Source organism: Mauremys mutica, chromosome 12 (genome assembly GCF_020497125.1).
Source record: "Mauremys mutica isolate MM-2020 ecotype Southern chromosome 12, ASM2049712v1, whole genome shotgun sequence".
NCBI classification, from domain to species: Eukaryota; Metazoa; Chordata; order Testudines; family Geoemydidae; genus Mauremys; species Mauremys mutica.
In genome coordinates this window covers 57,900,091-57,924,503 of record NC_059083.1, presented here as the reverse complement: position 1 = coordinate 57,924,503, position 24,413 = coordinate 57,900,091, and the positions used below count along the sequence as shown (strand labels likewise).

At 50.5% G+C, this 24,413-nt stretch overlaps 1 protein-coding gene across 4 annotated transcripts in view; it reads left to right on the top strand.

Annotated features, from left to right (window-relative positions):
• MYOCD (myocardin) overlaps positions 1-24,413 on the top strand; it is a 477,029-nt gene that overhangs the window by 328,379 nt on the left and 124,237 nt on the right. For 2 of the 4 annotated variants that reach the window (XM_044983078.1, XM_044983073.1), the window contains exon 3: positions 1,784-1,867. The gene's annotated coding sequence lies outside the window, so the exon portion shown is untranslated. Of the gene's footprint in view, positions 1-1,783; positions 1,868-24,413 lie in introns of those variants that run through there. The other 2 variants (XM_044983071.1, XM_044983077.1) reach the window with 2 other exon arrangements.

Here is a 24,413-nt window from a genome sequence, read left to right as displayed (position 1 = left end):
GTGATTCAAATGTGCCCAATAGTTCTGGCGAGACAAAAACGTGGGGGGCTAGGTTCACAGAATGGCTATCAAAGGTGGAGGTACCCATTGTACAAATTTAGCCCAGTGATTAGACCACTCACCTGGGATAGGGGAGACGTGCATTTGAATCAGGTCTCCCCCGTCTGAGGTGAGCACTCTAATCAGGGAACAGGACACTCTAGGGTGGGCCTCTCTCTCCTGTTGAAGTTGTTCCACTTTTTATAACTAAATAACTATTCATTGGCGCAGCCAAAGGAACTTGGGTCTTGCCTCCCACAATGAGCGGCTCAACCACCAGGTTATGGCATCATTCTCACACTCTCCGGCCCAAGGGCAGTTCAGGTATTTTATATAAAGTGGAACAGCTCCAACAGGAGAGATGGAGACACACTCAGAGTGTGGCTCCAAACCTGGGTCCCCCATATCATTGCCCAGAAACTGCTGAAGGGGGAAGGGAAGGTCTTTCTAGTTCTTCTGCAGCAGAAGGAAACAGTGTTTTTCCAGGTGTGGGAGAGGCTGAGGCTGACTCCTGCATGGAGTAATGAAATGGAGTAATGCAGCCTGCCCTGGGGGCCAGCGGGAGGAGATGACCCCTGATACTGAAGAAGCTTAAAAGAGTTGGTTATAACCATTCAGCACCATGGGGAATTAATGTTGCTAGCATGTGATTGTCCTTTTGCTGGTCACATGGGGGCACAAAGAACCTATGAGCAGTTAAAGAACATTTTCTGCTGGCCAGGAATACAGAATTATGTAAGGAATTATTGCAGGTCTTATGTCAAAAGAGAAAGAGACCTGCAGGACTTCAGAAAGTCCCCCTGAACCCCTTGCCTGTGATACAAGAGGCATTTCTGAGAGAAGCAATGGACATTGTGGGTCCTATGCCACATCCCACCTGAAGGGGGAAGAAATATATCTTAATGATGGTGGATTTTGCCATTAAATATCCTGAAGCAGTAGCTCTGACAAGCACTGAGGCAGAATCTGTGGCAAGAGCCCTTTTCACTATCTGAGACTCATAGACTTTAAGACCAGAAGGGCCCATCATGATCTAGTCTGACCTCCTGCACACTGCAGCCTGCTGAACCTCACCCACCCACTACTGTAATAGACCCCTAACCTCTAGCCGAGTTACTGAAGTCCTCAAATCATGGTTTAAAGACTTCAAGTTACAGAGAATCCACCATTTACTCTAGTTCAAACGAGCAAGTGACCCGTACCCCATGCTGCAGAGGAAGATGAAAACCACCCAGGATCTCTGCCAGTCTGACCTGGGGTGAAATTCCTTCTTGACGCCAAATATGATGATCAGTTAAACCCTGAGCATGTGGGCAAGACCCACCAGCCAGACACCTGGGAAAGAATTCTCTGTAGTAACTCAGAGGCCTCCACATCTAGTGTCCCGTCTCCAGCCATTAGGGATGTTTGCTGCTAGCAGTCACAGATTGCCTACATGCCATTGTAGGCAGTCTCATCATTAGCAGAGTGGGTTTCCCCAACAAGATTTTATCTGACTGTGGGTCAAATTTCATGTCTCAGCTATGCAGTGAGCTATGGAAGTTGTGTGAGGTGAAACAAATGCCACCCCCTATCATCCAAAGACAAATGTGTTTTTGGAAAGATTCAATGGGACCCTAAAATATATGCTGGGAATGTATGAAAATAAGAGGGTTCAAGATTGGGATGAGTTGCTACTATATTTGCTGTTCGCTTACCTACCCCAAGAATCAACCAGGTTCTCCCCATTTGATCTCCTATACAGAAGGAAAGTGAGGTGACCCTAGATCTCATCAGACACTCCTGGAAATGGGACACTGAGGCAGAGGAAAAGCCGGTAATTGAACAGGTACAAAGGTTCAGAGAAAAATTAAAAGACGTGATATGTACTGTTCAAACTAACCTCAAAGACAGTCAGTTCAAACAAATGTCATGCTATGATAAATGTACTTGTAAACGCTCTTTTGAAATAGGAGACTTGGTGTTGGTATTAAGCCCTGTGAAAAAATAAATGCAAAATATTTGGGAAGGAACCTTTGATAGAAGTGGTAAATGAAGATACATATCATGTTAAAAAGCCTCATGGTAATGCCGTTCCACAGCTAGTACATGTGAACAGACTTACAGCTTATCAAAGTAGGGAAGCCATGGTAAACATGATCGGCTGTGCAGGCAGGGAAACGGAGGCACACCACCTCATTGTTTTGATGGCTGAATGACTCATCTCTGGAAAGTACTGAAATCTGCAGTGTGTTAATACCAGCTGAAAGGGCAGAGGTGTTGTCAAGGCTGAAAGAACACAAATAAGTGTTTTCTAGTAGGTCAGGGAAGAAACACTTGCTGACTCATACATCATTACAGAAGGACCTGAGCCACCTCCCAGCAGACCCTAGAGAGTCACTGGCAAGGTGCAGGAACAAATTAATACAGAAATACAAAGCATGTTGGACATAGAAGTAATTGAAAGGTCTAACAGCTCTTGCGCTTCACCTGTAATGTTTTGTGTTGGTTACAGACACTTCAATGCTACCCCAGTACCAGATGTGTGTCCCATGCTTTAACAAGTGGTTATAGGAGATTCCTTTAGATAAGGATGCAGAGAAAAAAATCTGTGTTCATCACTGATATGCGTATCTACCTAAATTAATAAGATGGCATATTAGTCCCTTAAAGGAATAACGGATGTAATGTATTTATACTGTCCAGGAGAGGACTGGGCAGGACAGGACATATATTTCTGGGGAACAATCCAGGACTGGTGTTGTGTTGGGGTCACCCTGCAGTAAAACCCAGGCTGATGAGAGCCAGCGTGTAGCTGGAAGGCTGTAGTTACACACACAGGGCCAGCTTTAGGCCAATTCAACCAATTCCCCTGAATCGGGCCCCGCCCCTAAGAGGGCCCCGCACCCAAGCCCCAGTACGGTGTATGGGCAAGAGCTGGTGCACTGTACCAGGGTGGCCCGGCTTCCCCAGGGAACAATTTAAAGGGCCTGGGGCTCCAAGCAGGGGCTGGAGTCCCAGACCCTTTAAATTGCCACCAGAGCCCACTGCTGGAGCCCTGGGGTAAGGCTGTGGGGCTCTGGGGGCTATTTTAAAAGTCCGGGGCTCCTGTTGCTTCTACTGCCCCGGCCCTTTAAATAGCCGCTGGAGCCCCACCGCTTCCCCAGGGCTCCCTCGGCTCCCTTCACCCACACATGTGAAACGGAGCTCATTTCTAGTTCAGGCCCATCTTTTTAAAAAAGAACTTTAGGTAGGGTTAACATACACCCGTATTTTCCTGGACATGTCAGGCTTTTTGGTTCTTAAATCACCATCCAGGAGGAATTTTTTAAATTTAAAAATTCCTTCCGGGAAAATACGGACGTATGGTAACCCTATTGGTACAAAAAATACATACTGTGGCACATCCCTTAAATCAGAACTTTTTATAGGGAACCGGTTGCTAAGAAATGAAAGGCTTTTTTTTTTAAGTCATCCCTGCCGGGGCCCCGCCAAAAATGTTAGAATTGGGCCCCGCACTTCCTAAAGCTGGCCCTGTACACACAGACACTCAGGATGCGTTTGCATGCTAGAAGGCTGTTTGTGAGCGGCCCAGGTAGGAGCTACTACAGCAAGGCATTGTAAGGCACCCAAGGTTGCAGGGCAGGGGTGACACAGCCCCCCTCCTCCACTAGTCTGGATTGCACCCAGGTATGTCACAGAGGCTCGCCTGCATGGTGAGATAGATCGGAGTACCTAAGGGGACGGTTGTGTCGCCATGTTAAGGTTGTTATAATGCCTGAGGGGTTTACACTTGATAACTGGTTGGTGAACTCTAAGTGTAGAACTCACAACCAATTTGGGGCTTGTACCCTGCCTCTTAACCAGTATGGCCTGAGATGGGTACTCATGCTCTGGAGCCACTACAGGACAGTTTGACCGGCCCATAAATCACAATGTTCTGATAAGACGTATCAGACAAATATCCATTTCTGATTAAATTCACAGGCAGGCCCACTTTGCTCACCCATTCTCCAGGACACAGCTGAGGTGGAAGAGCTCATCAGCAACACACGGCATGACCCTAGAAACCCCACTGAGCTGGGCTCTAAACTTTTCATTGTGAATCTTGGCAAATCACTGATTCTCTGCTATTTGACCAGCCCTAAGAGATGATGACGGATCACTCCTAGAGCTGGGGGCTGGGACAGTGGGTTTAGTTCAGATAACCCCCCAAAGGCTGGCTCCATCCCATGAGATTTCTGGCCACAGGCAACATGTAGAGGGGACATGCGGGGTCAAGTGACCCTCCCCCCCATTTCTATTTGGCCTGCTATGGGGAGGGAGTGGGGCTCTGTCCTCCTCCCGCTGCGCCTTCTCCTGGCACATTCAGCCCCTATCCCTGGCAGCCAAGCCTGGATGGGGAGTGAAAAGGGCAGGACCAGCCACTTCTCATGCTGGTCGCTCTGTGCCGAACAGCTGCTGCCTGAGAAAGAACCTAGCTGGGGAGGTGGCGGTACTTCTCCGGCAAGAGTTGCAGCTCCCCACACCTGCAGCCCATGCACCACAGTACCAAGAGCCAGCATTCAGGACCAGATTAGATAAGGGATCCTGGCCTGGTGCCCTCAGGAGCTCTGCCATGTGCAGTCCCACGTGCTGTCTCCCCATTGTTTTGGTTACCCTGTGGGCTACGTGGAGCACTGATCTCTATACCTGCAGTAACTGAGTGCTGATTGTTAGATAGCAAGGGCCACTTGGCAGCTCCAAGAGAGTCATTCCCAGGCCACTGTGAAGCTCAAAGCTCTTCTCATCCACTCTGTGGGCCAGTGTAAAGCCAGACTATCTCATTGTGGACCTGGATAAATAATTCAGATTTAAATGGCATTCGGTAGCAATTAAGTTTCCATCACCAACATTTTTCACAGTGTTATTGTAGCTGAGTTGATCCCAAGGACCTTCTACGTGCTTCCCAAGATACACAGACAAGGTGACCCAGGCAGACCCATGATATCTGGCCACAGATCTCTTACTGAAGGAATATCAGGTCTCAGAAATCATCCTTAAATTATTCACCACACAAAAGGCCAGCTTCCTCCAGGACGCAACCAACTTCCTTCAGAAACTCTGCAAAATCAACAACCTCCCTCAGAGCACAGTGCTGGCCACTCTAGATGTCACCTCTCTATACACCAACATCTCTCACCATGATGGTGCCTCTGCATGCCTCAAATATCTGCAGAGCAATGGACAACTCTCAGACATCCACCTCTAACACATCACCAAACTCATCCATTTCATCTTCATCCTCAACTTTAGGTTCAACAATAAACACGTTGTCCAAACCATGGGAACAGCCATGGTTACTAGGATTGTTCCCCAGTATGCCAACATCTTCATGGTCCGCCTTGAGAAAGAATTTCTGGGAAAATGCAACACGAAACGAACTATGTATCTGAGATGCATCAATGACATTTTCATCTTTAGGATAGAAGATCTAAACTCCCTCATAGATTACCACAACAACCACCATTTATCCAACTTTCTGTAGAACACTTCTGCACCAGCATCAACTTCTTGGACACCACAATCAGCTTTAACAATGGAACCCTACAGACAACTATATACAGGAAACCCACGGATCACCACACTTATCTCCACAGAGCCAGCTAAACACCAAAAATCATAGACTCGGTAGAGTCCCTGGTTTTAGGTTTTGTTACAACAACCTGTAACCCATTATCTCTCTTTTGTCCTACGACTGCAGAGGTGTTAATTTCCCACTTCATTTTGAATGGCTTATTCCAACACATTAACTCCTTATGCTTGTATTTAGCTGTGACACTTTGAGTACCTTTCCCAGACCTGAGGAAGATCTCCGTGTTGGCTCAAAGGATTGTCTCTCTCACCCACAGAAGTTGGTCCAATGCAAGTGTGACGGGGTTCAACCTGGACTGTGGGACTGCTGAGCCCTCTCTCCCACCAACCTGGGGTATCCCTCTCACACTGTGATGCTGTGCCAAGTCAGTACCTCTAGCAAGTACTGCACTTACACAGTCATCACAGGCAGGGACACACTCAACTTAGTTACATGAATGTTTTCCCCAGCCAATCATGAACCAACAATAGGGGGCTCCAGCAAATTCCCCAGCCTTGCACCCCAGAACTGTACTATTTTGCACTGATCAGTGTAAGTTCATTACCCAGTTCGCCTCTCCCTCGATGCGGAGAGGACACACACAAGCCTTTGTAAACTGAGCTGAGATTTCCCAAGCACTTCAATCAAAACACACTGCTTTAGGTAAAATATAAGACAAATTTATTAACTACAGAAAGACAGATTTTAAGTGATTATAAGTAGTAAGTGTAGCGAACAAAGTTGGTTACTTAAGAAATAAAAGTAAATTTGCAGTCTGCATTCTATAAACTAAACGGAATATGAATCAATTAGTGTCTCACCGTGATAGATGTTACATACAGGTCATAGATCTTCTATACACAGGTTGGAACTGCCTTCCAGCTCAGGACCACCCTCCCCAGTTCAAAGTCTTTGTCCTCCAGCTGTGTTTCCAGGTTTTGAGTTATGGAGAGAGTGAGGCCAAATCATGATGTCACTTCCCTTCTTTATAGTTTCTTCCAGCTTGCTGAAAAGATCTTTTGCTATGAAGTGGGTCAAGCAGTTTCCATTGTCTACCCTCTCTGAGAAGTCTCTTGGATAGTCCCTGGGAATATGGATTCCCTTCAAAGGGCCACTAGTGCATCTAGATACACCATTGTTGAACCTGAAAGGCTGGTTATGGGTGTTCCCAACCTCGCAACATATTTCAGTAATACACACAGAGCAAAACTTCATAATTTCCCGTACAATGATAGTACATACAATCCAATAGGATATTAATGTTCACCAGATCAAGACTTTCAAAGTGATACCTCACAAGGCATACTTTGTACAAAACATATCCTAATTATATGACAGTGGTGAATATGGGGGTTCCAGGATGCTGCTTTAAGGTACAAGTGCCACAACAAGATATTACCTCACCCACCATGTCTCTCTCATGACCAACAGAGCAGCTGCACTAGTGGCCCTTTGAAGGGAATCCACATTCCCAGGGACTATCCCAGAGACTTCTCAGAGAGGGTAGACAATGGAAACTGCTTGACCCACTTCATAGCAAAAGATCTTTTCTGCAAGCTGGAAGAAACTATAAAGAAGGGAAGTGACATCATGATTTGGCCTCACTCTCTCCATAACTCAAAACCTGGAAACACAGCTGTACTTCCCTAGGCTTTGCACTGAAGAACCGCCACGGGAGTCTCCATTAGGTCAAGCAGCAGGACCCATGGCTCTGGAGCAGGAGGGCCTGGATTATCTCCCCACAGACGTGCTGTTCTGAACATCTGTGGATTGCTGACCATGTTAACATTAAACACAACAGCAAAGGAGGCCAGAGTAATGTCCGTGTGGGCGCAGGTCAGAGAGTCGAATGTCGCCCTCTCAGTGAGCTCACCGCTACACTCTCACTTCATGCTCTGGCAGTACAGCCACTGTGGTTTGGTGCCCCTGTGGTGACCTGCACACCTACATAGCTATCAGGGAAATCTCTGAGGAGGGACTTCACTCCTGGAAGGCTAGGAGCAATTTGCTGTTGCTGAGCCACCCTCCTGTCATCAGTGCAGTAAACATCTCCAGCGCTTGCTCTGGCAGGGCAGCTCAGAGGGACCAAGCACCCTGTAAGCACTGGCAATGGGGCCAAGAGGAATGTGGAGCACTTGGGAACTTGCAGCCGCAACTGTTGGCAGTTTCAGTTTTCATCTGAGCCAAAGAAGCCGTGTTCCCTGACAGACGTCCGGCACCATTCTCGCTGGCCAAGCCTTTGCTATGAAATCCTAGCACTCCTGCCTTTCAGCTCCGCAGACAAGGGAGGGCGGGGGTGGGGCCCTATTTCAAAGTCTACTCAGTGCCACCAGTACATTGAATTTGGCAGCTCTTCTTCTATCGGCTACACCATAGCCCAAGCCCCAGGGTGTATGTTTTTAGACGCAGCTTAGGTTATTGCCAGGGAACTCTCAGACTTGGAGCTGGGAGGTGGAATGATCCACGTACCTACAGTGCATTGGCAATGTCAGAGTCTGCTGAGAGATTTATACTACTCATAATGCAGACAATATGAGGCTTCTGAATTCAGTGCGGTGGTTTGTTCTCCTTTGGAAATCTACTTAGCACTTGCAGAAAGAACTTACTTATAGTCTACAGAGAAACACACCGATAACCCAAGCAAACGAGGCCAGCTGTTCTCTGAGCAGATTCAGTTTCTGGGCGGATCGCTGCTGAGGGCATGAAAGCACTAACCCAGCACTGCTCTCCAGTCACCGGGCACCCCTTGGAAACAGGATGCAAGGGGAAGGAGCATATTCAACAGTCAGGTTTATCTGACAGGTTTCAAAGTGGCGGCTGTGTTAGTCTGTATCAGCAAAAACAATGAGGAGTCCTTGTGGCACCTTAGAGACTAACACATTTGTTTGGGCATAAGCTTTCATGGGCTGTAGCCCACTTCATCAGATGCATGGAGTGAAAAAAACTTTATCTGAGTTGCTTAGAGGGTTACTTAGTTTCTGTCTGTCTAGTTTTCAGCCCCCACCCCAAACCCGTAGTGTGAAAGTTAAACACTCCACAGCACAATGGTGGACCCACAATGGCCATAGCCAGACAGGAATCCTGATTAATAATACCTCCAGCAATGCCCCTGTGATGGGGTGTTCACGCCATACAAGGCAGAGCAGGTTAAATTAGATTAATTAACCTGATAAGCTGCACCTGTGGGCAGCCAGGGATAGCCAGGCTGACTGAGGATGGAGCCCATCTGAGAAGGAACAGGAAGGGCTGGTATAAAGCCAGGAAGTTGGCAGCAGAAAGCAGCTGAAGGGGAAATAGGCTGCAGTTACTCCCTGGGAGGAGGGAGTCTGGACTTGTGAACCCAGAGATGGGGGAGCCAGAAGACATAGGAAGGAGTCCAGGGAAATAGCAACAGGGTCTGGGATATAGATATATGATTCCTGGCTGGAACCTGGACTAGAGGGCAGGCTCAGGTTCCCCTAACAGCCACTGGGCAGTGGCACAGACTAGGCAGTGGAGCAGACCACTGCCTAGGCCAGTCATCTGATGGGACTTTGCTATCCCAGAAGGGGAGGACTATAGTGACCTGGCTGGAGGACTATGCCATGAAGAGAGGGCACCCCGGGTTTCAGAGAGAGAAAGAGGCATGGCAGGGTGCATGAACAAGTGGCAGAAGGGGGTGTCAGACCTGGAAGGAGCTAATCTCCAGAGCAGCCAGGAGGAGGTGCTCTAGAGGTGAGTGGGACCCCATTACAGCTCCCCCCCAGCCCAGCCTGTATCCAGGGCGGCTCCAGGCACCACCACACCAAGCGCGTGCCTGAGGCGGCAAGCCACGGGGGGCGCTCCGCTGGTCGCTGTGAGGGCGACAGGCAGGCTGCCTTCGGCGGCATGCCTGCAGAGGGTCCGCTGGTCCCGCGGCTTCAGCGGACCTCCTGCAGGCTACCGCTGAATCTGCGGGACCAGGGACCTCCCGCAGGCAAGCCGCCGAAGGCAGCCTGCCTGCCCTGCTTGGGGCGGCAAAATACCTAGAGCCGCCCCTGCCTGTATCCCACCAACTCCCCACACAGCAGAGTCTTACAGTCTGTGCCAGAGCATAACAAAGCCAGACTCTGGCAGGCCCGGTGGTGAGAGGGCCCCAAAGCCCCTCTCATCTGACTGAATGGGCTCCAGCATCTTTGCTGAGCACACCACAGTGGTACTGCTGGGGTGACAGGCGTCTCTGAACCAGCCAGGTCCCAAACCATCGAGCGCTTCTTAGGTGAAAAACAGCACCTTAAACTGCCCCTGGAAACCATCTGGCAGCCAGGGCAGATCCTGGGACCCTGCATTATGTGATATACCACTTGGTGCACGGGCAGCTGCATGCTGCACTTCCCAAATGGGCCCAGCGGGAAGCCCCAGGCACAGCACATCCTTGGATGAAACATACTCCACTGGAATGAAGGAGAAATTCCTCCACTGCTTCTCAGTGTTGTGCAATAGGGACTGGAGCATTTGTACAGAAGACATGGGTGTGCGTAATGTCTGCATTTGTAGCCTGCAGCATTATAGTGAATGGAGAGAGGCAGGATTGTGGGAGGCGTCAAGACATTTCTAGCAGTCAGAGGAGACAGTTTTGAGCCTGAACTTGCTCTCACTGAAGTCCCAGATAAAATGCTCATTCACCTCAGAGAGGGCAGCATTAAGGCCTGAACCTGCCATGTCAGACCCTGCATTCTTTCCCTAAGCACACGGACATCTGAGCATTTATTGTCTCTGAGGAGGAGAAAAAAAATAAGTTAAGCAAAGACAGAATGAGGCCAAGTCCTGACTAAAAGCGCCCCCCAGTTCTTTCCCAGAAGTGAAAGCAGGGTCTAGGCTAGTGGTTCTCAACCAGGAGTCCAGGACCCCAGAGGGGGCTGCCAGCAGGTTTCAGGGCGTCCTCCAAGCATGGCCAATGTTAGACTAGCTGGGGCCCAGTGAAGAAAGCCAAAGCTCCACCGCATGGGGCTGAAGTCCAGGGCCTTGAGCCCTGCCACCCGGGGCTGAAGCTGAAGCCTAAACAACATAGCTTCATAGGGGCCCCTGTGGCATGGGACCTCAGGCAATTGCCCTGCCCTAACGCCAGCCCTGGCTTTTATATGCAGAAAACCAGTTACTGTGGCACAGGTGGGCCATGGAGCTTTTATAGCATGTTGGGGGGGGGGGCCTCGGAAAGAAAAAGGTTGAGAACCCCTGGTAGGCAGCCTCATTCCCCTGAGCACATTTCCCCAGGTAAAGCCAGGGGGCGAGCATTGCTGTTAGACGGTGTGCCAGGATCCTTTCTGGCCAAGGCACTGTGGGTCGCCACGTGAGTCTCTGAGCTGTGGAAGGCAGGTTCCAGCTGCCAGCCCACCCCCCACCTGGAAGGCTCATTCTGCTGCTGTGTATCTTTTTCTCTGGACAGGGTAGGGCTGGTGTCTGGGGCTAATAACACACAATATCTCACATGTATACAGTGCCTTCCCCCTGAAGTCTCAAACTGCTTTATTGACTCCATAGACCAGGACAAACAGCAATGGTTTCCTTCCACAAAGCCTGACCACCTATTCCTCACTTCCAAACCCAGCCCTGAAGAGACACTGCAAAATCCAAAGCACAGAAGCGTGAGGGAACTCTCCCTCCAGCTCTCTCCATGAACATGTCTTCTGGCCAGGATCCTCCATCAGGCTCCATGGTTATGCATATGAGGAGCATTCTGCCATGAACTCAGAATGGAGTCCCCTGCCCCTCCCAGCATCACCATCACCTCTGTGAAGCTGCCTCCCCTTAAGATTTCTCTTGCCTGTTCAAGCACTTGCTCTCAGTGGGAATGAGTCGCTCTGAGTAGATTTAGGGAGGGCTGGTGGATAATTTCAGAGTTACTCACTTAGGCTATGGCTACATTAGCGCTTCAAAGCGCTGCCACGGCAGCGCTCCCGCGGCAGCGCTTTGAAGCGCTAAGTGTAGTCAAAGCCCCAGCGCTGGGAGAAAGCTCTCCCAGCGCTGTCCGTACTCCAGCTCCCTGTGGGGAATAACGGACAGCGCTGGGAGCCGCGCTCCCAGCGCTGGGGCTTTGACTACACTGGCGCTTTGTAGCGCCGCAATTTGCAGCGCTGCAGAGGGTGTTTTTTCACACCCTGCTGCAGCGCTGCAAATTTGCAAGTGTAGCCATACCCTTAGAGCAAGATTGTCACTTGAGCTGCAGACCAGCAGGGGGCAGCTGGTCCTCCTGGGAATTAGCTCTTCCACTCAGGAGCGCCCTCTGTGGCCCAGTGCCTTGCTTGCAGCTGGCCCCATGTCCCTCCCAGATCCTGGTGCCCCTTGTCTTGAGGTTCTACCCCTGCAGTACCCCGGAGTCCCTCTGGGTCTCCCATCCCCAGGGAATCCCCTCTCGCCACCTCACCTCAGTCTTTGGCTACTGCCAGTCACCGCCTAGCCCCCGCTCACTGGGGCAGACTGCAGTGTAATTACCACTCACCATCGGAAAGAAGGGTTTGGACCTGCTGCCTCTGCCTACCCTTGGGCTGCCCTCTGCAGCCCCAGTACCTTCTCGGCCTTTAGCAAGGCCTGCAGCCTGGAGGTTTTCCAGGCTGGAGCTCCCCAGCTCCTCTGGCCTTCCCCCAGCCCTGCTCCAGCCTAGGTACCCTGCTCAACTCCCAGCAGCCAGGTCCCTCCCTCTCAAAAGGCTAGAGAGAGTGGCTCTGTTTAGCATCTGGCCCCAGCCCTCTTATAAGGGCCAGCTGGGCCCTGATTAAGCTGGCCACAGCTGTGGTCAGCAACTCACTCTCAGCTTCTCACAGCTGTTCTCACTCCCTTTCCCTGCTGCGGCCCTCTCCAGGGCTGCTTTTAACCCCTTCAGTGTAGCAGGGTGGTCACCCTGCTCCGGCCCTGCCCTGCCTCCTGGGGAAGAATAGCCAATCAGATCTGCTACAGGAGGTAGGCAGAGTGTCAGATGCTGTCTCCCAAAGTCAGGCCTAGTGGTTGGAGCAGAGGTCAAAGCCGGTTGAAGGGTCAGGACTGGGCCGAGGGCTGTGCTGGAACCAGGGACCAGGGAGAGGCCGGGGTCAGAAACAAGATCAGAGTCCATGGACAAGAAAAATCAGTACTGTAGCCGGAGTCCAGATAACAGGCCAAAGGTCAAAGCTGGGTGGTCAGGGTCCATGGGTGAGGGTCAGAAGGTGGAGGCAGGGTCAGAGCAGGGTCAGGAACAGGGCTGGAGCAGGGTAAGAGTAGGGCAAAGGACAAGGCTGGGGGCAGGAACAGGAATTGGATCAGGAGCAAGCTGGGAGTCTAAAGAGTTGTTACTACCACGAGGCAGCAGGAGGGTTGCTGCCACATGCCTGAGGGCTGATTCACAGCAGGCTCTGTTGTCAGGGTAAGTCAGTGCAGCTGGGTGAGCAGCCCCGGTCTGGCTTCAGATTTGCCTCACATCACCTCCCACCCTGACCCCACTAGCCCAAGGGCACCTCCCAGGTGTCCCTAGGCCATGCTTGTCATGATGGGACTGGTGGAATTCACAGAGCAGGTTGGGGGCATGGATTTTGTTTTCTGGCTCCCATTAGTGCTCCTCCAGGCCGTAACCTTCCCAATCTACGAGGTATGGGAGCTGGGAATCAAAGATTTGATTCACCAGGTATTCTTCATGATCTTGCACCATGACTGGAGAAGGAGAGACCTGCATTCATCCCAGCACAGAGTTGGGGGGGGGATCAGTAGAGAGACATGAAACACAGGGTGTACTCATATCATGGAGGGTAGCTGGAGATGGAAAGTGACTGGGTTAATTTGCTGAATGACGAGGAAGGGACCACGGTACTGGGAGTCAAGTTAGCAGGAGAAACAGGAGGTGTCCAAATGTGTGGTGGAGAGCCATACTTGTCCCTGACAGTGATGGTAGGGTTGGGTTGGCAGTGGTGGTCAGCAAATCACTTGGAGTCTGCCTTGGCGATGTCCGGCTAGGCTCTTAGTTCTTTCTGGATATCATGGAGGTGTTTGACCAGGATAGAGGTGGCAGGGATATGGGAAGTCGAAGGAAGGGATGAGTGGAACTGGGGATGAACACTGTAGTTGGAGAAAAAGGAGCTCTGCTGGGTGGACTTATGTTCAGAATTGTTATAGGAAAACTCTGCGAAGGGTAGAAGTTGGACCCTGTCATCCTGGTGGAAGTTGATAAAACACAGCAGATAGTATTCTAAAACTTGATTTACCCATTCTGACTGCCCATCTGATGGGTACAGGAGAGATGTAGGTCAATATCTAGGAGGCGAAAGAGCTCCTGCCAAAAGTGGGAGATGAACTGTGGTCTGTGGTATGATGTGCAACTGGAAGGTAACCCATGAAGCTTGAAAACATGGTAAAAAATGAGGTGGGCTGTTACTTCTGCAGTGGAGATTTTGTGGCAGGGCATGATATGAGACATCCTGGCGGTGTGATCAATATGACAGTGTGGTTCTGGAGTTAGGGAGCTCTATAATAAAATCCATTAATATAGATTCCCAGGGTCGAGGAGTAAGTAGGGGCATTAAGGCACCCAAGGGCTTAATATGGGGGATCTTTGTGTGGCAACATACTTCGCACAAGTCAATGTATAATCTCACGGAGGCATGCAGTCTGTACCAAGAAATATTATATGATCACTTTTATGGTCTTCCAATGTCCAAAGTGGTCAGACAGAGGTAAGTCATGACATAGTTGAAGAATTGCAAGATAGGGCAGGCCTTTGGGGGCATAAACACAGCCTTTGAACAGAATTACCCCATTTCTAACAAAGAAACCTGGGTCAGGCTCCGCATTGGGTGACATCTATTTAGTGGCAAATTGGTTACTCAGTAGAGAGAATTTCATGAGGGCTAACAGCTCCATGTTCACTAACACACTGGCGAAATGCAAGGGCTTCAGGGTGGCAAATGGTTCTGATGGTCTTTCCATGCCATTAAGGTACTCCCCCTTGGTTTTGCCAGTGTGGCTTCCAGGTCAATAACATAGCATGAACTCAAAGCATGAGAGAATATCTGGATGGGGAAATGCGCACCTTCTAGGCAGTGATGCCCCTCCTCAAAGGTGGCCTTGATGGCTAGCAGCTCTTTCTCATAGATTTTGTAGTTCCGTTCCATGGGACTTAGCTTCCTAGAGTAGAATGTGCATGGATGAAGAACAGTTGGTGACCCCTAGTGACAGTGCTGTCCCAATGGCATAATTGGAAGTATCTGCCTCTACAATGGATGGGTCTGGGTGCCTCAAGATAGGTGCTGAGGTGAAGGCCTTCTTCAGTTGCTTGAAAGCCAGTTGGGCCTCTGATGTCCAGATGAAGGCAGAATTCTTATGGAGGAGTTGGGTAAATGGGCCACTACTCAGGAGAATTCCTTGATGAACTTCCAGTATTGCAAAATCCAGGAAGGACTGGATGTCACAGGTGGAGCTTCAGAGGGCTCAGTCCACAATGGTTGAAACCTTCCGTGGCTCCATGCTCATCCCATCTGGCAAGATGGCATAACCCAGGAAACTGACAGTGGTGCGGTCAAGTTCACATTTTTCTGGCTTGGCATATAGATAATTTTCCTGAGGCATTCCGGCACTTGTCAGATATGCTGGTTGTGCAGAGTCTGGTTCTCTGAGAAGATGAGGATGCCACCTAAGTAAATCACAATGAACTGGTCTAGGATATCCTTGAAGATATCATTCATGAAACACTGGAATGTGGCTGTGGCGTTGGAAAGGCTGAAGAACATAACCAGGTATTTATAGTGGCCATACCTGGTGCAGAAAAATGTCTTTCACTTACCACCCTCTCGTGCAGACCAAGTTGTACAGAGTGCACAGGTTGAGCTTGATGAAGACCTTTGCCATGCCAACCTGTTCTAGTATCTCATTGATCAATGGGAGAAGGTATTTGTCCTTGATGGTAATACCAGGTCACAATAATCGACACAGAGGTGCAGTGTCCGTGTGATGGGGCGTCCAGCGCACACAAAGTTGAAGTGGGTTAAGGTGGCAAGGCAGGCCAATTAGCTCCATGGGGTACTCCTGGAGAAGGAGCCAGGAAGCATGCCACTAATTAGAAGTAGGCTCATCATGGCAGGAGCAGGTGGGGCCAGAATTAAGCCCAGGAGTGGTGAGCAGCAAGGGGGCTTCAGGAATGCAAGGAAGGAGGCTGCAGTTACTCCGCATGGAGAAGTTGGGAGGCTGGAAAACCCAGAAAGGGGGGATGCCAGATAGGTAGGAAGAAGTTAGGGTGACCAGATGTCCCAATTTTATAGGGACAGTCCTGATTTGGGGGTATTTTTCTTATATAGGCTCCTATTACCCTCCAGCCCCGTCCCGATTTTTCACACTTGCTGTCTTGTCACCCTAGAAGAAGCCCAGGGAAACAGCAGCAAGGGGTCAGACCATGCCGAGATCTTGGCTGCTTGTTATAGGGTCCCTGGGCGGGAACCCATTGTAGAGGGCAGGCCTGGGTTCCCCTACTAGCGACTGGGAAGAGGCACAGTGGGTCTGGGAGGACTTTGAAGGGGAGGACCTTAGTGACCTGGCTGGAGGGCCAAGTCGCGAAGAGGAGTGAGAGGGGCAGCACGGTGAGACAGGACAGTGAAAGACACCACCAGAGGGAGAGAGCAAGACTGGCAGAGCTAATTCCCAGAATAGCCAGCAGGAGGCACTGCTAATGGTGAGTGTACCCCATGACTGTCCCATCCTTCTTTTTAACCAACAGGATGGGGCTCCAGCAGTGGATTTGGAAGGCTGAATAAAGTTCTTAGGCAGATTATCATCCAGGTAATCCCATAGGGTCTTGAGCTCAGGTTCCAATAAAAGGGTAAATTCTCCCACAGGGGACCTTGCCTCTGGCTGGAGATATATAATGTAGTCACAGGGTTGGTCTTCTTCTTCTTAGCGTATGTGCAATGTGCCTGAGGTGGCACATGACCAGGATTCATCACTGAATTTGGTCCACTGGTTGGATCATTAGCTTCCCTGGCCCAGGATGGGTACTGACAGGAAGTGCGACATGAACACTGTGTGGGAGTAGGACATCTGCCTTCTGTTTGTCAGACACATGTGCTAGATCCCTATGCTTGGTGGGAATTGATGGACCAATATCCTCTGAAGCTGGGGTAGTACCGAGCAGGGAGGATGCCCTCCTGGAGGCAGGTTCCATCTTCTCCCTGCTGGGCCTTCCTAGGCATTGCAGCCAGCAAAACCCAGAGTTGAACTATACCTCCCACACCGCCCACAAAATGTTCAGGTTCTGGAGAGAGAGCCAAGGGAGGCCCAGTATGACCCGAAAGTACAGCAAAAGGATCAGATCGAATTGCATAGTTTCCTGGTGGGCCCCAATCCTGACCTGGAAAGAGGATATCTCGCAGGAAACTGGGCTGGAGGTCAGCATACTTCTGCTCTGGGACAAGCTTCCTCTGGACGGGCAAGTGGTTGGCTCAGGCAAAGGTCAAGTCTCTAAAGTTGCTGGACACCCCAAAGTCAATCAATATAAGTGCCAAACAGCTTTCTTTGGGTCTGGCGTGGCCCTTAGCTAGAGACGGATCTGTAGATGTGGTTGTGGAGGCTCTGTGTTGCTGTGGCACCTGGACGCTGCCGAGGGGATCCATTCAGAGAGCTTGTTCTCTGGTCATGTCCAGCTGCTACCCCTCTATTGGGGCTGGACAGAGTGGTTTCCTGGCACCACAGTGGGTCTGGGTTTGTGGGGGCACCCTGAGGTGAAGTGGCCACCTTCTCCGCAATACGGGCAAAGGCATTTTGTATTGTAGTGCCATATTCCTTCTCTTGGACCACAAGGCACCTCCTGGTCCTGTCAATCTGCATGGGCTCAGGTCTGGAACTAGGCAAAGGTGTACATGGGGAACCGTGAGACTAGGCTGGGAATGGGTGGAAGTCTGTTTCCTTTCCAGGTGACACTCGAGCAGCCGGTTCTCAATTTTAATGCAGAGCTCAATGTGAGTAGCAGCTCCACAGGAGGAGAGGAGCAGATCCCAGCCAGTTCGTCCTTTACAGCATTGTTCAATTCCCAATGGAAATAGGGGATTTGAGCCATTTCCTTCCTAGCCAAAGCAGCGGCCAGATGCCAGAAGTGGGGAGATGGGTCACAAGTGCTGGGTGAGGAACTATAGGCAGTTTGTTGCCAGTACAGGGGGTCATTTGGGGTCATCAAATATCAATGAGAAGGAACGAATGAATTCTTCAAAGCGGCCAAGCATTGGGTCAGCTCGTTCCAGGATGGGTGAGGTCCAATCTGTGGCTTCTCCAGACAGTAGACTGGTAATCAGCCCAACTGTGGTCTGGGCACAAGGATGGCCACATCAGGAACAGCACACGGCACTAGTCCATATCGCTTTGGAACTTGTGGCAGCCGTCATCAAACACTCTGGCAGGGGGGGATTCAGAACACGCTCCAGGGCTGGTGGCATGGGAGGGCCCAAGGGTCATGGGGAGGCGGTGCAGACCTGCACTCGGAGGGAGGAGCTCTCTAACTGCAGCTGGGTAAGTTGGTTCTGAAGGCTCTGGAATAGGGTCCAGGGATGCTGTCTCCAGAGCCATGGCACCAGGTGCTCCATCTAGGCTCTGGGGTCCGGGACAGTGGAGTCTATGCAAACTGTTGGGCACTAGCTCCCAGTAGTCAGGCCTACTGGTTGGAGCAGAGGTTGAAGTTGGTTGGGACCGGGCTGAAGGCCATGCCTGAGACAGTGCCATTGATCACTCCCTTGTGTTTGCTGCCTGGGTCCTAATATCTCAATGCTGAGACTCCCCACTGTTTAGTCCATCTGAACCTATGCATTTATACTGCTCCTAAAACCAGGAGAGTTCAGAGGCAATGAGCTATCCACCAGTAGTGCCATCCAGCCCATCACTCATAAAGCACAGCCCTAGGGTTCCCATTTACCTGCCAGGGGAGCTGTGTGCTCAAGGTAACTGAGCACATTTAACTGCTCAACCAGCTGCTCAGCTCAGAGGGTTGTTACAGCGTGTTTGCTAGGAATTCATCTTGTATAAATAAGTAGGTGCTGCTACACTCAGTCACTCTGAACTCACTTCATTGGCATTTCCTTGATAGCATTCACAACTGCAATAGTGAACCCTAATGACAAGGGGATTGGTGTAATTAGAGACACTATCACACATACCTGGCCAGAAGTCAGAACAGAGTATTTGGCCTTTGGTTTGCTTAGAGCAGCACACAGCAGCTTCCCTGGGCCTGAGTGGGTCAGATCTGTTTTCTGTATTAGATTGCAGAGCCAGTCACATGCAGTTTGCTGTGAGTTTCAGCCCTTCTAAAATGCAATCAGTTCTAGGGTGACCATATGTTCTGTTTTGGCCAGGAGAAGTCCCCTTTTTAGGCCCTGTCCCGGCCATCCCAACATTTTTGGCAAAAGTGGGCATTTTTCCTGTTTGCTCGTGCCAACTTGATCAGTTGGCAAGAGCAAACAGGACAAATGCCCACTTTTGTCAAAAAAAAGTGGAGTGCGGAGGAATGTGCAGGGGCGGGGGGGTGAGCGGTGATGCCAGCCCTGCGCGGGGGAGGGGGACGGGGAAGGCAGGGCTCGGGGGAGCAGCGCCACCAGCCCCATGTAGGGAGGGAAGGCAGTGCTTGGACAAGCAGCTCAGGCCAGCCCCGTTCAGGGAAATATGGTCACCCTAAATCAGTTCCAAAGCTCAATCAGAGCTCACAGGCGTAAATGTAAATGCTATTTCTTATACTGGCTTTGCATAAACCACACACGTATCTCACACAGCTCTTCACTTTGTATTTTACCCTTGTGTGCTTTAGAGAAGCCCAGACCATGGCTCAGCAGCTCGCACACAGCCTTCTGCAGAAGCCCCCAAGCAAGGGACACTTGCGTCTCAATTCAGATCTGTCAGGTTATCCCCGATCCGAAGCTGAGCAGAGTAAGGGCCACTTTGCAGGCAATCTGCATTTCCTGAAAAGTGTCTTCCTTCCCCTTGCTTCAGCAGGGCAAGCGTGTGGGACAATGGGAGCGGCCTGTGCCGGGCTTGCAGTGGGAGCTTGTGTTTCCCTGAAGCTACATTTGATATCCTCTCAAAGGAGAAACTTCATCACTGGTGAAGCTATTGCTTCTGAGCATGATCAGCCCCAGCTGTGTGGGACTGGCTGCTAGCAGGATATGTACTAACGCAGCAACCCCCTCAGAGGAACTGCAGATATTAAACCCCTTTCACTGACAGACACAGATGAAGTCCCTTTATACTCTCCCAAGCACTGGACTTGCAGTGGAGGGCAGTTTCTTCTGGATTTTGCTGTCACTTAGGGTACGACTACCCAGCAAAGGAAGGTGTGATTGCAGCACAGGTTGGCATGGCCGCACCAGCTATAGCTAGTGCAGGTACCAATGGCAGTGAAGAGGTGGCAGTGGTTTTGAAGGGTGCTGTTTAGCTGAGGAGGAATGGGAAGGCATTCCAGGCCCTGGGAGTAGGATGGGAGATGAGGTGAGAAGGATACAGAACTGTGTCCAGGAAGGGAGTTAGTCAGAGAATAGGCCATAGGAAGGACATTGGAGGAGATGCGAACAAAGATATGACCAGGGCAGAGTGGCCTGGGGAGAGACAGTGGTGGCAGGAGACAGTGGTGGCAGAGGTGCACTCTGTTGCCACTGTCTGATATCATCAGGAGCAGGTGTGCACGAGGATTTCCATGGCTGCCAGCTGGCTGTGCCTGTGTAGTGGGGTGCACCAGTAATGGGAATAGCACTGTAAGGAGTTTGTTGAGTAACTGTGCTCTTGCAAGTCAGGATTGCCTGTATCCCAGAGCTATCACTTCCTCCATACCCTCCCGTTGGGGCTGAGATTTTCATGCCTTTTCAGAGGCATTGGCAAGTTTGGTTGAGGGAATATTTATTTAACTCACTTCAGTCAACAGTCTTCCACAGCAAAAAAGGGTGAATTTCTTCTCTGGAAAACACTGCAATACAGCATTCTCCCCTTCTGAGCTAGGAGCAGTTTGAACAGTAAAAACAATTTTTCACTTGTGAAAAATTGCCTTTTTTGCTTAGACCACAAAACAATGCAAAGCAAGCATGTGACTTGCTGCCAGTGTCGTTGGCAGTGCCCATTCCTTTGGGTTGGCTTTGCACTCTGGCTGAGATGGGGAAGAATGTGTTTGCTTGTGGGCAAGTTTTCAGCATCCATCTCAAGGATTCACGCATTTCTCTGGCTCTCTCCTCAGGGACTCATTTGTCACATTCTTTAGCTAGCTTATTACAGTTTTGTCAATTATTTGCACCTTTGAGCACAGTCACAGAAACTAAAAACAGAACTAGTAATAAGCAAAACTATTCGTTCCAAACCAGAAACTCATTCTTGTCAAGATTCCCATGTATAAATATCTCAGAAAAGGACAGGAAAGTTTAGCTTGGCATGGAAATGTGGGTGCCATGAGGAATGCCAGTGTTAAATGTTACCAGAACAAGCCCTGCTATGGATGCATAACATCCTGTTCAGCGAATAAACCTGCCTTGTGCCAGACAACGCACCTTGTCCTCTGCACAGCCAAGCATGTGGAGGGATGATTCAAGCGATCTGACTGGCTGAGGCACAGGACATAAATTCACTAGAAATGCCACGTACAGATGAGCTAACAGTCCTAGTTAGCACGTTTTCTGTATCGGCAGGAGCTTTTCAGGCTGAGACCATTGCAGGGGAGGGTGAGTGCTCTGATCCCATTCTGCAGATGGAGAAAAAGGAGGGCTAGAGAAGTGACTTGCGTAAGGTCAGTCACACAGCAAGCTAATGACAGATCCAGAGCTAGGCCCCAGGCTGTTGGCCGTCTCCTAGCTAAAGTTGCCCGTTTAATTTCTCTGTCACTATAGCCCCTCAACACTCGCCAGCCAAGACGAGCCCCGTTGTGCGAGGCTCTGTACAGATATACGGCAAGAGACAGCCCCTGCCCAGAGCACCTTATGCCTGGGCACCCGGGGCGCGAGGGGAACAGCAGCCCCCAGCAAATCACTGGCAGAGCTGGGACTAGAGCCCAGCTGTCTGACCACACTGACTAGTGCCCAGGCCTCTAGCCCCGTACCCCACTGCTGCACCGGCATTGGCAGCCCCCAGGGATCAGCAGTCTTGAGCCATTCACAGCGCTGATGGTGTATTTAGTCTGTCATGGGCCGGGTGCTCCCCTGCCCTCCCTGGCGGGGTGACAGTCAGTGCTGCTGAGGGGGTTTGGTCCCTGCTGCAGGAGTTCTCACCCTACACTGCCCATCTCTGCCCAGCAATGAATGCTGCCCCCCTCCCACAGCCCCACCTCAGAGTTTAGCCCCCCCAGCCCTTCTCTGCTCCTCCGGGGGCTCTTCCCCCACCCTTCAGGTGGGTCCCCTCTCCCCATTTCAGGCTGGGGGGCTCCAGGGGTCCTCACCCCCCTCTGCCCCGGCCCAGGCAGGAGCTGCAAGAGGGGGCAGAGGAACTGTCCTGTCCCCGTTGTTTACAGGGGAGGGGGGAGGCAGGGAGGAGCTTCCCAGAGCTGCTGGACTCTTAGCTCTCATCTCCGCCCCCGCGAGAACGGCTCTAGCTGCTGAGAGGAGGGAGGGCTCTGCCTGCAATAGATCTGATTGGTTCTTCTGCCCAAGGAGGTGGGCAAGTGGGGCAGCCAATCAGAAGGCTCAAATTCACTCAAGGCCTGGAGCTTCTTGGGCCATCGGCAGGTGGCCTCAGTCCTGTCCAGTCCCATCTCTGCAAGCACATGGCCCTGTGAATACTGGACACGCTCTCTTTAGGTCCCGGTTACATACACGTACCCCCTTGCACTGTGCCTCCTAGTAGCCACCTAAGTAGTGGCTCTAAACATTCACCGGTTTAGTCCTGAGTTCACACTCCTGTGTTCAATCCTGGGGCTGGACAGTCTGAGAAGCAAACATGGATGTGGCACTAACTTCATATAGAAAAGGTTCTGCTTGCAACAATGTCTGGCTTTGGGCACTGCCTGGGGATTGATGACCTCCCGGGTCCTTCCGATGTAGCATTTCGGCTCCCTGCAGGTGGCTATGAAATGGCAGTGTAGTCTAGAGCTAAACCAAAGGAGTGAGCATCAGAAAACCTGGGGGGTTGTCCCACATCTGCCATTAACTTGCAGAGAAGCCTTAGCCAAGCCACTTAACTTTAGAATCCCAGCTGTAAAAGGGGGAATCGCAGAGGTTAATGAGCATGTGACTGTAAAACACGATGTAAAAGCTACGTAGTCAATGCCTTGTGTCTTACTTCTTGTTGCTGAATCGACCCCAAGTCCACACAGCTAGCTACCTGTGCGGTGCAGACTAACAGAAATGAAGTTTATGAATTCAACCAAGCTGGAACTGGCCAGGGTGGAGTTACTCTGTTAGGTGGGACTAACCTTGGAATCTCTGGGCCTGATTCTGATCTCATAATTGTGTAAAACAGGAACATGTGGAAGCCCTCAGGGGTCCATCCTGTCTTCTATACGTGAGAAGAGAATCAGGCCTTCCGGCTCCTCTGCTGTCTGAAACAGGGAAGCACAGAGCCATTCGTGCAGTGCTTTCTCCTCAAGATGTTAATCACATGTCCGACAGGTTCATTTTGCTTTTGGCTTGTGATTTCAGATGAGTTTTTGGTAGTTTCTCACCCCTCCCTGGTACACTCTCATTCTCAGGTGTGGGGCTCAAGCCTCCTAATGTGGTGTTAAAAAGTCTCACCACCACCTCAAATTAAAAAGAAAGTGTCTACTCTGCATCTCAGACATTATCATTCTAATGTGTAGCATTAGAAGTGAGCAGCTACCTAGCAGGTATCTACAGTTCCATGAATTCCAGGTCACCAGCCTGGAGAGAGACATGGTGTATTCCTAGAAGTAGTCTCTTTGGCACAAACTGCACCAATACATCTGGACTCTGCTCATCTATTTGATTACAAAGCAGAACAAATGGGTATAAACTGTACACTAGGAAGTTTAGACTTGAAATTAGATGAAGGTTTCTAACCATTAGAGGAGTGAAGTTCTGGAACAGCCTTCCAAGAGGAGTAGTGGGGGCAAAAGACATATCTGGCTTTAAGACTAAGCTTGATAAGTTTATGGAGGGGATGGTATGATGGGATAGCCTAATTTTGTCAATTAATTTTGGCAATTGATCTTTGATTATCAGCAGGTAAGTATGCCCAGTGGTCTGTGATGGGATATTAGATGGGGTGGGATCTGAGTTACTACAGAGAATTCTTTCCTGGGTGCTGGCAGGTGAGTCTTGCCTACATGCTCAGGGTTTAACTGATCGCCATATTTGGGGTTGGGAAGGAATTTTCCTCCGGGGCAGATTGGCAGAGGCCCTGGAGGTTTTTCGCCTTCCTCTGCAGCATGGGGCATGGGTCACTTGCTGGAGGATTCTCTGCAGCTTGAGGTCTTCAACCCACAATTTGAGGACTTCAATAACTCAGACATAGGTTAGGGGTTTGTTATAGAAGTGGATGGGTAAGATTCTGTGGCCTGCTTTGTGCAGGAGGTCAGACTAGATGATCATAATGGTCCCTTCTGACCTTAAAGTCTATGAGAATATTATGCATTTGATGCAAGGATACAGCTGGTGAGGAAGCTCCAAAGCAGGGCTTTTTAATACTCTCTGTCAAGTAGAGGCTCCTCTGATTAAAACTGGGTTACAGACTCCCACCCCTGCTGGGGGTGCAGACCCCTCCTGCCTCTGAGGAGGCAGGAATCCCTCCCAGGCATCACTCCAGTGTTGTTATCAGTACAAACACTCAGCTTTATCAGTGACAGTGCCCATGATCAGCGACAAGTTTAGATTCTGAGTCCAGAATAACCCCAGCCTCAGTCTCTCCTGTG